Raw genomic sequence first — 12,494 nt, forward strand, 5'->3', positions numbered from 1 at the left:
AGCGGTGGTTCAACTGAACAAGACAACATCTCTTGAAACAGAATCACAGAGAGTGAATGTACAAGATGCGACCAATGCAGACAGATCTTCAGAAAGATCTACAAAGAAAACCAGTGCACCAATTTCAAGGTAAAATTCCACCTTGCATATGTCAATATCAGCGCCCACAAACAAAACGACAGGCGGTTAAATGAGCGGTGGACATGTGTGTGGCACTTGCAAGGATCACCAGACACCGCAGAACCTGACAACAGTCCGAGACCATCAAGAACCTGCGCACATTGCAGAATAACTGTTGGACTAAATGCCAACCGCAACGAATGCGACCAGGAATTTAACATCAAATGCGCTCCACCCATTGAAATCAAAGAAAAGGGAAACCACAAGCAGAGAGCCAAGACGGGAAAAACAATGTTTTGCTGAGATAATTGGTTTCTAACACTATCGTTGTTTTCATAATGCAATAATTGCTTCAAAAATGCGAGTTCATTTGCACCTTAACTCCGCGAACAAGCGCACTTTACGTCAACAATTGGTGCAACATACCAATTGCAACGTTTCTTTTCAAAAAACATGTTATTGAAAAAGTATTATTTGCTCACGGGTACCTGCCGAATTGTTAAGCTGCAGTTTTTACCTTTAAATGAATATCAAAGTTCCATGTTCAAACCTTTTACTCGAGAACTTTTAATCGAAAACCTTTTACTCGTTCAATTTTTGCTTCCGCTAACAAAATTTATAGATTTATTTTTAAAAAAAAAACAGATTAAATATAAAACTTGACAGCTGCTATCAAGATCAAAAACAAAATTTCTTACAAATTGTCAAATATTTGAACGAACGAAACATCGCTTAAACCTCTAAATCTCTTTGAAAATCAACTAAAAACTGCCACAAATGACTTGTGACAACTCAATGAACAAATGATATATCCATATCTGAAGAAAAATTAATTTACTTACAGGGAAAACTGCGATTCTGTGTTCTTAGTTTTCGGAGCACTGCTATTTAGCAGGGGCTTGGATAGTAAGTTCATTACAATCAACATTAGGAAGTTGTTGGGGATCAAGTCACGGTCGGAAGACATTTACCAGGCCTTGCAACAAACTAAAAAGTGCTTGTCTGAGGTTACCTAGAAAATTAAACTAATTTTTTTAGTGCAGCGGAAAAAAGTAACAAAAAAACCAATCACTTGTCAATGGGACTCAAAAAACGTACAACAGGTGCAAACGAACCTGGCCGCCTCAATGCTCGGAAAAAACATATTGAAGTTAAAGCGCTAGAGAATTGCTGCTTACGCCAAAAGTTAACTCGTGGTCTCTAAAACCGCGGTTAATGCTATTTAATTTGTTCAAAAAAAATTTCAACATAAAAAGCATCGACTAGACAGTTTGACATTTTCTATTCCACAAACCAAATTCATACTTACTGTTAATTCAGAAATGTTTTTGTATATTAACCACGCCATTTTGCAATCGGTTCAACAGCTCTTAACTCATATAAAACAAATTCAGTGCTAATGATAAACTGATGGCAAGATGGTTACGCGTATCAATAGGAATTGGAAAAATGTTGCAATAGCAAATCAACAAACTGCAAAGCCTTATTCTCAAAACCCTTGATGGACATTTTTTGTGCTCTCAAAGAGCATTTCTATATGCATAATTGGAATTTTACTTGAAGCAGATGAAAAACGTGTGTCAGTTTGTTTTAATTGGCAATCAGCTCTCAGCCATGCAAAATTTTGTCAAAATAACAGTTGAATTTCCAGTTAAAGAAAACGCAAAAAAAATTGGGATTATGATGAATGGTTTTATTGCATTTTTCATCAAATTTTTAATTTTAGACTTTCATTATTGATATGAAAAATACGGACGCCAAAAACGAGAAATTTTTGATGGTTGTCAATTATGTTTGTTAGAATTGAAAATTGCATTACATCACCAATAGAAACAAGCTTGATCCAACTTAGAGCAGATATTCTCTCTTGCAAAAATTTGTACAATAAACAATTGACATTAAACTATCTGATCCGCTGATATTTAGTAATCTAACAGATTTACCAGGACTGCCACATGTTTTGTCGATTTAAGAAGCCCGCAGGCAAATTATATAGAAATTCAATGGGAAATTATAGTTGTTTTGGACGCACAAATGCCATACCTTGGTTTGGTTGCTAAAATAACAACATCAGTGTTTGGTGAAAATTAAACTGCATCAAAACTGATTTTTTTTGTCTCTTCAACAGACTATCAGAATCTACAATTGCGTTCTACGTGAAGACTTTCGATCAACAATATAGTTTTGAATGAACAACAGTTGATACAACTGTTTTGCTAAAAGTCAAGAGAAAGCTCAAGTAACCATGGCCAAAAAGCAACCAGTTTGATTTTTGCGCCAAAACAAGATACCTTATTAAGATAAATAATTAATATCTTGAAAACATACAAAAACTTTTCGAGATAGTAAATTTTTTTATCATCACAAATATTCCCGAAACATAAATACCTAAGTCTTTGACTGTTTTCACGGGATGAACTAATTCACCCCCAATATTTAATGAGCAGTAGTTCTTCGACCAATAAAAGTTAAGTTTTGGAAACATTAAGCAGCATTAAATTTTTCGCCGCCCAATTAATATAAGAATGCACGTCGTTTATGTAATGTCCGCAAATCACTATTCAATGTTTTCCCATCGTCAGCATAGAGATAAAAATTTGACTTAACATTGGAGGGTAGGTCAATAAATAACACTAGAAAAAGCAGTGATCCCAAAACAGAAACCCGTGGCACTCCACTTGAAAAGGAGGCCCATGAAGATCAATAACATTCAGCCTTGACACACTATTCTCTGTTCGTTAAATATGAAGCAAGCAACCGTATGAAATTTCCACCAACTCCAAAGCTTACCAATTTGTTCAGTATTGAATTTTGGACACAATTGAATTCTTTGCGGAAATCTAGAAATAGGCAAAACACATAGTCATCTTTATAATGAGCTTTGTAAATTTCATAAGATAAAATATAAGTCGAGTTATATAGTTTTAAGTTGAGCACTTTAAAGCCAGAGCAAGTTTGAGGGTTGAGAAAATTAAAGCTAGAGCACTTTTGAGGATTTAGTTTTGCTGGGTTTATGTAAGAAAATTGTACTAATTTTAAATTATCTGAACATTTTTGTAACTGTAAATGGGCCTCCCTGCTTTTCCTTGAACACTACTTGTAAAAATTTTATACTTCCCCTTAAATTTAAACTCTAACACGGTTTAAACATTAAGCAGCAATAAATTTTTTGCGGACCAATTAAAATAGGACTGCACGTCGTTTTGTAAAGTCTGCAAATCATTATTCAATGCTTTTCCATCGTCAGCATAGAGATAAAAACTTGACACACCATCGGAGGGTAGGTCAATAATTAACACTAGAAAAATCAATGGTCCCAAAATAGAAACCCCTGGAACTCCACTTGAAAAGGAGGGCCATGAAGATCAACAGCTTTCAGCCTTGACACACTGCTCTCTGTTCGTTAAATAAAAAGCAAGCAACCGTATTAGATTTCCACCAACTCCAAAGCTTACCAATTTGTTCAGTATTGATTTTTGGACACAATTGAACTCTTTGCAGAAATCTAGATATAGGCAAAATGCATCATCATCTTTATAATGAGCTTTTTAAATTTCATAAGATACAATATAGGTTGATTTAAATAAGTATAAGTTGAGTAATTTACGTTGAGTCCCTTCATGAATCCGAATTGACGAGGAGTGATTTTCTTTATAACGAAGAGATATAGATTATTGAAAACAGTTCTTTCAAAGGGACAATTTACTTAAGTTACCAACTGGACTGTAAGACTGAATACAAAATTTGGAGCCCGTTTTATAATTTGGTATAATAATAGCTTTCTTCCAAAAATTTGGGTATGTCGATGTTTTCGCAATGCTTGTAAAGATTTTCATGTCATGATAAGTTAAACTATCTGTAGCATTCCGAAGAAAGTCACCTGGTATTTTGTTGTTAAAATTTTTACCAAGAGAAGCTTGAGATAAGGCGCCTTGAATATTGTCCATCGTAAAGCATAACTCATTTAATGTCCGTTTTGTAATGTTGTCGAAAAAAAATGGCAGGCTGATATACTGTCATAAAATATGCATTAAAACCGTTCCCAATAGACGGGTAGCCATTGTACTTTCTGATCTGATTCCGGTAGAAAAGAGCTCACTTTTGAGTCTCTAAAGAAGTTGAAAACAATTTGACGCGCCAGTATTCTAGAGGCAAACTGATCAACATAAACGAGTGTCAAGTTTTATTGACAGGTCTACATCTTTGCTAAGTTCTTCCACCAACTTGGAAGTAAATTTGCAATGATTTCTAACATCTTTGTTGCGTTTATTCAGATCATGAATATTGTGGGACGAATAGAACCATGGTAAAACCGTTTAGTAGTTGTATAACTGCTAAGAAGATCATCCAGTTAATTCAAAAAGAAAAGTACAAAATCCAGCAATTTTATATCTGTTAGTAGGGAAAACGAACTAGAAGACAAATAATGACTGAGAGAGGAAGAGCAATTACGAAAAAGAAATTTAAAGCTAGAGCATTTTTGAGGATTGGGTTCTGCTGGGTTCATGTAAAAAAATTGTACCCACTTTAAATTATCTGAATAAAATTGTAACTGCAAATGGGGCTCCCTGCATTTCCTTGAACACTACTTATAAAAATTTTATACCTCCCCTTATTTAAACTGCAACACCGTTTAAACATTTAGCAGCATTAAATTTTTCGTGGCCCAATTAAAATAGGTCTGCACGTCGTTTTGTAAAGTCTGCAAATCATTATTCAAGGCTTTCCCATCGCCAGCATAGAGATAAAAAATTGACACGCCATCGGAAGGCAGGTCAAAAATTAACACTAGAAAAAGCAGTGGTCCCAAAATAGAAACCCGTGGAACTCCACTTGAATAGGACGCCCATGAAAATCAACAACTTTCAGCCTTGACACACTGCTCACTGTTCGTTAAATAAAAAGCAAGCAACCGTATTAAATTTCCACCAACTCCAAAGCTTACCAATTTGTTCAGTATTGAATTTTGGACACAATTGAACTCTTTGCAGAAATCTAGATATAGGCAAAATACATCATCATCTTTATAAGGAGCTTTTTAAATTTCATAAGATACAATATGAGTTGATTTATATAAGTATAAGTTGAGTAATTTAAGTTGAATCCCTTCATGAATCCGAATTGATGAGGAGTGATCTTCGTCATGAATATTGTGGGACGAATAGAACCATGGTAAAACCGTTTAGTAGTTGTATAACTGCTAAGAAGATCATCCAGTTAATTCAAAAAGAAAAGTACAAAATCCAGCAATTTTATATCTGTTAGTAGGGAAAACGAACTAGAAGACAAATAATGACTGAGAGAGGAAGAGCAATTACGAAAAAGAAATTTAAAGCTAGAGCATTTTTGAGGATTGGGTTCTGCTGGGTTCATGTAAAAAAATTGTACCCACTTTAAATTATCTGAATAAAATTGTAACTGCAAATGGGGCTCCCTGCATTTCCTTGAACACTACTTATAAAAATTTTATACCTCCCCTTATTTAAACTGCAACACCGTTTAAACATTTAGCAGCATTAAATTTTTCGTGGCCCAATTAAAATAGGTCTGCACGTCGTTTTGTAAAGTCTGCAAATCATTATTCAAGGCTTTCCCATCGCCAGTATAGAGATAAAAAATTGACACACCATCGGATGGTGGGTCAATAATGAAAACTGGAAAAAAACAATGGTCCCAAAATAGAAACCCGTGGAACTCCATTTGAAAAGGAGGCCCATAGAGATCAACAACTTTCAGCCTTGACACACTGTTCTCTGTTCGTTAAAAAAGAAGCAAGCAAACGTATTAAATTTCCGCCAACTCCAAAGCTTACCAATTTGTTTAGTATTGAGTTTTGGACACAATTGAACTCTTTGCAGAAATCTTGATATAGTCAAAATACATCATCATCTTTATAATGAGTTTTGTAAATTTCATAAGATACAATATAGGTTGAGTTATATAAGTATAAGTTACGCACTTTAAAGCCAGAGCACTTTTGAGGATTGAGAAATTTAAAGCTAGAGCACTTTTGGGGATTTAGTTCTGCTTGGTTTATGTAAAAAAAATTGTACTAATTTTAATTTATCTGAATATTGTTGTAACCGTAAATGGGCCTCCCTGCTTTTCCTTGAACACTGCCTGTAAAAATTTTATACCTCCCCTTATATTTAAACTCTAACACGGTTTAAACATTAAGCAGCAATAAGTTTTTCTTGGCCCAGTTAAAAAAGGGATGAACGTCGTTTTGTAAAGTCTGCAAATCATTACTCAATGCTTTTCCATCGTCAGCATGGAGATAAAAACTTGACACGCCATCGGAAGGCAGGTCAAAAATTAACACTAGAAAAAGCAGTGGTCCCAAAATAGAAACCCGTGGAACTCCACTTGAATAGGACGCCCATGAAAATCAACAACTTTCAGCCTTGACACACTGCTCACTGTTCGTTAAATAAAAAGCAAGCAACCGTATTAAATTTCCACCAACTCCAAAGCTTACCAATTTGTTCAGTATTGAATTTTGGACACAATTGAACTCTTTGCAGAAATCTAGATATAGGCAAAATACATCATCATCTTTATAAGGAGCTTTTTAAATTTCATAAGATACAATATGAGTTGATTTATATAAGTATAAATTGAGTAATTTAAGTTGAATCCCTTCATGAATCCGAATTGATGAGGAGTGATCTTCGTTATAACGAAAAGATATAGATTATTAAAAACATTTCTTTCAAAGGGACAATTTACTTAGGTTACCAATTGGACTGTAAGACTGAATACAGAATTTGGAGCCCGTTTTAAAATTTGGTATAATAAATGCTTTCTTCCAAAAATTTGGGTATGTCGAAGTTTTCGCAATGCTCGGAAAGATCTTCATGACATGATAAGTTAAACTATCTGTAGCATTCTCAAGAAAGTCACCTGGTATTTTTTTGTTAAAACTTTTACCAAGAGAAGCTTGAGATAAGGCGCCTTGAATATTATCCATCGTAAAGCATAACTCATTTAATGTCCGTTGTGTAATGTCGTTGAAAAAAATGGCAGGCTGATATACTGTCATAAAATATGCATTAAAACCGTTTGCAATAGACGGGTAGCCATTGTACTTTCTGATCTCATTACGGTAGAAAAAAGCTCACTTTTGAGTCTCTTAAGAAGACGAAAACAATTTGACGCGCCAGTATTCTTGAGGCAAACTGATCAACATAAACGAGTGTCAAGTTTTATTGACATGTCTACATCTTTGCTAATATCTTCCACCAACTTGGAAGGAAATTTTCAATGATTTCTAACATCTTTGTTGCCATTATTCAGAGCATGAATGTTGTGGGACGAATAGAACCATGGTAAAACTGTTTAGTAGTTATATAACTGCTAAGAAGATCATCCAGTTAAATCAAAAAGAAAAGTACAAATCCAGCAATTTTATATCTGTTACTAGGGAAAACAAACTAGAAGACAAATAATGACTGAGAGAGGAAGAGCATTTACGAAAAAGAAATTTAAAGCTAGAGCACTTTTGAGGTTTGAGCTCTGCTGGGTCCATGTAAAAAAAATTGTATCATTTTTAAATAATCTGAATAATATTGTAACCTTAAATGGGCCTCCCTGCATTTCTTTGAACATTACTTGTAAAAATTCTATATCTCCCCTTATTTAAACTGCAACACGGTTTTTCTGAGCGCGGCACATTTTCACTTAGAACTATATCAGATTGAACACATATCTGCATTTCAATTTGCCATTTGTTGACACTCAATGGTTGTATATAAGATATGCAATTAATTTGAGTCCAAAGAACTTAAGATCTTTTGTGTGTCTGCACCTGCAGCTGAGTAGTTGCATATTTTTTTCACCTACGAGATGCACGAGCCATATTTTTAAAGAGTGGTTTACTACGTAATAACATGTGCTCTCTCTCCGTGGGTTTCATATCGTACCGGGGAGCAGAAACGTAAAAAATACCATGTTTTATTCAGTGTCTCCGGTTGTTCTCTGGATGTTCAATTGATTCTCTGTTCAATAATATTCCAAATAACATCAAATATGCCTTTTGAAACCAATCTGTTTTATGAAAATTACCAACTTATGGAGTTCATTCACATCACAAACATAAAACTGTCCAGCGTCACTTTTCACTTGGTTCATTTCTTTCAGTAATTTTTCAGTTTTTGAAATTTTTATTACTGTCAACTGTTTCCGCATCACTTGTTCGTGATAAATCATTCACCAGAAAGAGGCAGTGCTGAAAAACAAGGGAAACCGCGGAAGAGAAAAAATCTGTTTATTCATTTTTTATTGTAGGTAGTTCTGCCAACATGCCTGGCTGGCAATATTTTTAGAAGAAGTTTTGGGGCGCTGTCAATCGCTTTTCATTATTGTACTCAAAACAAATGCAAGAAAAATATTATTTCAAAATAAAAAATGTAACAGGATACTTTTGACCTAATATTGGACTTTAAAACCATTTAGATTAAAAACATTGTTTTCCCCTTAGGTACTGGCCGAGTTGTTCTGGTATAATTATTAAATATTCATTGCTTTTTAAAAATTAAGTTATTCAGATCTTGTTTTGGCGATCTATTGAGGGGATCTTGACATAAAATACCCTGAGACTCCCGTCAGTCGCCAACATCACCAGCTTGTTCATTTTTTAAGTCCAATTTATCAATTGTTTTATAATAATACAAAAAAGTCATTATATTAATTGTTCTCTCTGTACTTTTACAATGTTTTTAGGTGAATGTTAACCCCGTGCCTCAATCCAAAACAAATGCCTGGCATCACAAGGAGATTGATTATTGGATCAACGCACAAGCAGTCCCTGAATCCTATGCCTACAAAGGCGACGATGCACCCTTGACTACCCTGACGACTTCACCAGAGCCCGGCAACTTTACAGAAAAAACAACTGAAACGGTAATTGCTGGTTATAACAAAAACGACGCAAATTCAAACGACTATTCCATTAAATGGAGGAACTTAAACACAATCACTGAAAAATTTTATCTTCGTTTCAACTGTCCGAAAAACTTTTGATTACACGGATAAATGTTTTCTAATTAATAATATTAATCATCTAAATTATGCTCCGTATAAGCTGTTGAGTAGTTGTATTCATCCGCCCATTCAAATTGTGCTCCCTTGTTTTAATCTGCCATATGATGACTCCTTCAGAGATGGTATACATTTCTCGTTCTATGCAACCATATGTTTGGTTGTTATTGAATATGCATGATTAAATTCTTCCCTCGTCAATTATTCTTTTGTTTTCATACTACTAACTGCCTCCCTTATTTATTTCTGAGCAGTCACACTGTTTAAAAAACTCCAACCATCTTAGAGGAAGAGGGGTTTAGAGTTACTCATGGGACAACTATGAGCACATGAGGTATAGCGAACGGCTCAGTGTTAGGCAGGAATATCATAAAAGTTTTTGCTGTGTCAGCTGCAAAACAAAAGAAACTCTAAACTCTGCAGCAGCAACAACTCCAGCGAATGCAGTGGTTGTTAGCCAGACATCGGAAACTTCTAAGGAGTTTCTTCTGAACCCAGCAGTTGCTGGATTAACGTCGAGGAAAACCAATAAAGCTCAGGATGAACATCTACAAACAAATTGTTCGCTGTGCAATTTTTGTAGGCTGCCAAAAACAAGACAGGCTTTAAGTTTACCGGTACCTAAAACGAATGAATTTTATTGCCAGTTGAAATGATTCTAACTTACGTTTGAAGTGCAATGATGATGCTTCATCTCATTCAAGCAAGTATCTTAGCAGAGGATGGCGCTTCAAATATAAAAAAAATTGCAAAACGGGTAATGCAATGGAACAACGTGGGACATTGATTCCTTATAGCTTAACGGAAAACTCTCCCGGAAGTCCTGATAACAAAGCAAATGGTGTTCTCCTTTGTTTAATTGAAAAAATTGAGACAAAAACAGTCCTTAATGTCTTATGCTGAACACAACCAGAACCTAGCAATGCAAATTTGAGTTATTTAGTATCAATAACCGTCCAAAAGTTTTGCCAAAAAATTTATCCATATTTGAAAAACTCAAGGCCCTAAATTTTAGAACAATTACCATGAAAACGCATGGAAGCCACGGCCAGTCCAGCTATGATGTCATCGAATGGTGGAATTTCCTGACATCTTTTGAGGCATCCTCGAAAACGTTAGCTAAACTATAAATGCGCAAAGAATCTTTTCAATTGATTTTCCTCCTTTCGTATACGTCATGTCGGTTGGGAGCTCTTGATAAATGCCCGGGTTCACGGCAGATGGCAATTGGGCAATTTCTATGGTGAATATTTGGAATAATTATTTTCAAGTGGTTTAGGTATTAGGAGGTGATCGATAACTATGTATAGGTTAAATTATAGGATTTGAATTTGCCGAGCAATTATTGAGAGCTGCTTTTAATATTTCAGAATCAGTTGCGAATAAACTTGTTGGCGGTTTGAAAACAATTTCAATAGTCATCATGACATTTATCTTGCTTATAGAAACATTGAAATGTTGTTCCCTTCTCTCTATAATTAATTTAAAAAGGAACAGTAATCTCACGAGAAAGTGCAAACCAAAATGACCCACTTGCAGTGCCTTTGTATGGATTTGCCATTTCCCCTGATTGAACTTTTTGACTATTTTTTTACAGTTCAGAAAAAGTATGAGGACAATGATAACGCAGTTGGCTGTCATGATTACCTGACAATTTTTTTTTATTTCTTTGAAAAACATGTCCATATTTTTGAAGAAGCAAAACAAATTTTCGCTTGCTATGAAAGCGACAGAAATGACGATTGCAGAGTTTTTGGTAATTAAAATGCTTGTGATAATGCGGAAAAGAAGTTTTTGGAGAGTTACTGAAACAGCATACTGTTCTTTAAAAAACCGCTCTTTCACGCAATTTTTTAAGCTCAAAATGTTTACAATTTGTTCATGTCATCCATTTGGACAAATTGACCTTTATAGTTTGCACACCACCTAATATTGAAGACCTGTTAAGAAAATGGGTTCTTTTCCGTTTGTGCCCCCCCAGTACGTTATGCTCCCCCAGTGACAGAGCACGTGTCATTACATAGTAAATCGTTATGTAAAAGTATTGCACGTGCGTCTGGGGGTTGCAAATAATATGCACCCACTAAGCTGGGGGGGGGCACAAACTGAAAAGATCCAGAAAATGTATGATAAAAATCAAGTATTGGGAATTACTAAATCTGTTCTGAAGCAGCAAACAACCAAACATAAAAAAAGGAAGGAGAAAAGACTTCATGTCGAATCAAAAACGACAATAATTCAGTGAACACTGAAAATGAACAAGATTGATTCACTTGACTCAGCTATAAAAAAAGAGCATCAAGCAGGTCGAACGCTATATCATTTAAGTTCATAACGACAATGATTCAACGTCTGAGGACATCCGTTTACTGTCGTTATCAAATCTGTTTATTGTCGACAATAATTAAGCGTTTGAGGACATTATTTCATCACCTTGAACAAATTGACCTTCTTAGTTTGTACAACACCTAATATTAAAGAACACCTAATGTTAGAAGAATTTGAGAAATAAATCAAGGATGGGCTATTAATTAATCTGTTCTAAAGCAGTAACCAACCAAACATGAGATAGTAAGAAGAAGGAAACCCATATTGCATTGAAAACGACAACAATTCAGCGGAAACTGAATACGAACAAAATTAATTCACTTGACTTAGCAAGAGAAAAATGAGCATCAAGCAGGTCAAACGCTATATCAGTGAAATTATAACTTTTTTATCTAACAAAAAAAGTTGATCACAGCCTAATACTAAGAGACATACTTGAGGTACCATTACCGAAAAAACACTAAAAATTAGTCGCTTCATGCTTATAGTGAAGGTTTTTCTTACGTAAAAAATAACAATCAAAAATCAAAATGGAGAAGAATCAAACGTGATGTGACCAAGGGTTGTGTATTATCGCCAATGCTCTTCAACAACTACATGAGCAAGTTGCTTCTATCTACGAAACATATAAGCATCATGATATACGCTGATGATATAACTTTAACTGTTTCTCTACAGACGGTTGGGAAATTACGTGACCTAAAAACACATCTTTAAATATTTTATATGACTGGGTAGAATCAAGAAACCTTGAATTATACTCTGAAAAACTGAGTGCAACTAGGGTTCACAACTTGGAGCATGGAGGCCAAGATCCATCCACTTCTCCTTATCAACAAATCAACAATACCAGTAAATTCCAAAGTCAAACTACTGGGTGTTACTTTCGATAGTATTCTCAATTTTGGAGGACATGTATGAAACACCAAAGAGAAATTACAAAAGCGCAAAAACATACAGAAAATTATTGCTGGTAGCAACTGGGGCTGCACAGAAGAGGCGACCTC

The 12,494-nt window shown here is 34.9% G+C and overlaps 1 protein-coding gene across 1 annotated transcript in view; it reads left to right on the top strand.

The window, feature by feature from the left end:
• Nucleotides 1-12,494, top strand: part of LOC142354282 (mitochondrial Rho GTPase 2-like) — a 161,642-nt gene that overhangs the window by 14,771 nt on the left and 134,377 nt on the right. The gene's annotated exons all lie outside the window — the stretch shown is intronic.

Source organism: Convolutriloba macropyga, chromosome 15, assembly GCF_964194025.1.
Source record: "Convolutriloba macropyga chromosome 15, txConMacr16.3, whole genome shotgun sequence".
Classification (NCBI taxonomy): domain Eukaryota; kingdom Metazoa; phylum Xenacoelomorpha; order Acoela; family Convolutidae; genus Convolutriloba; species Convolutriloba macropyga.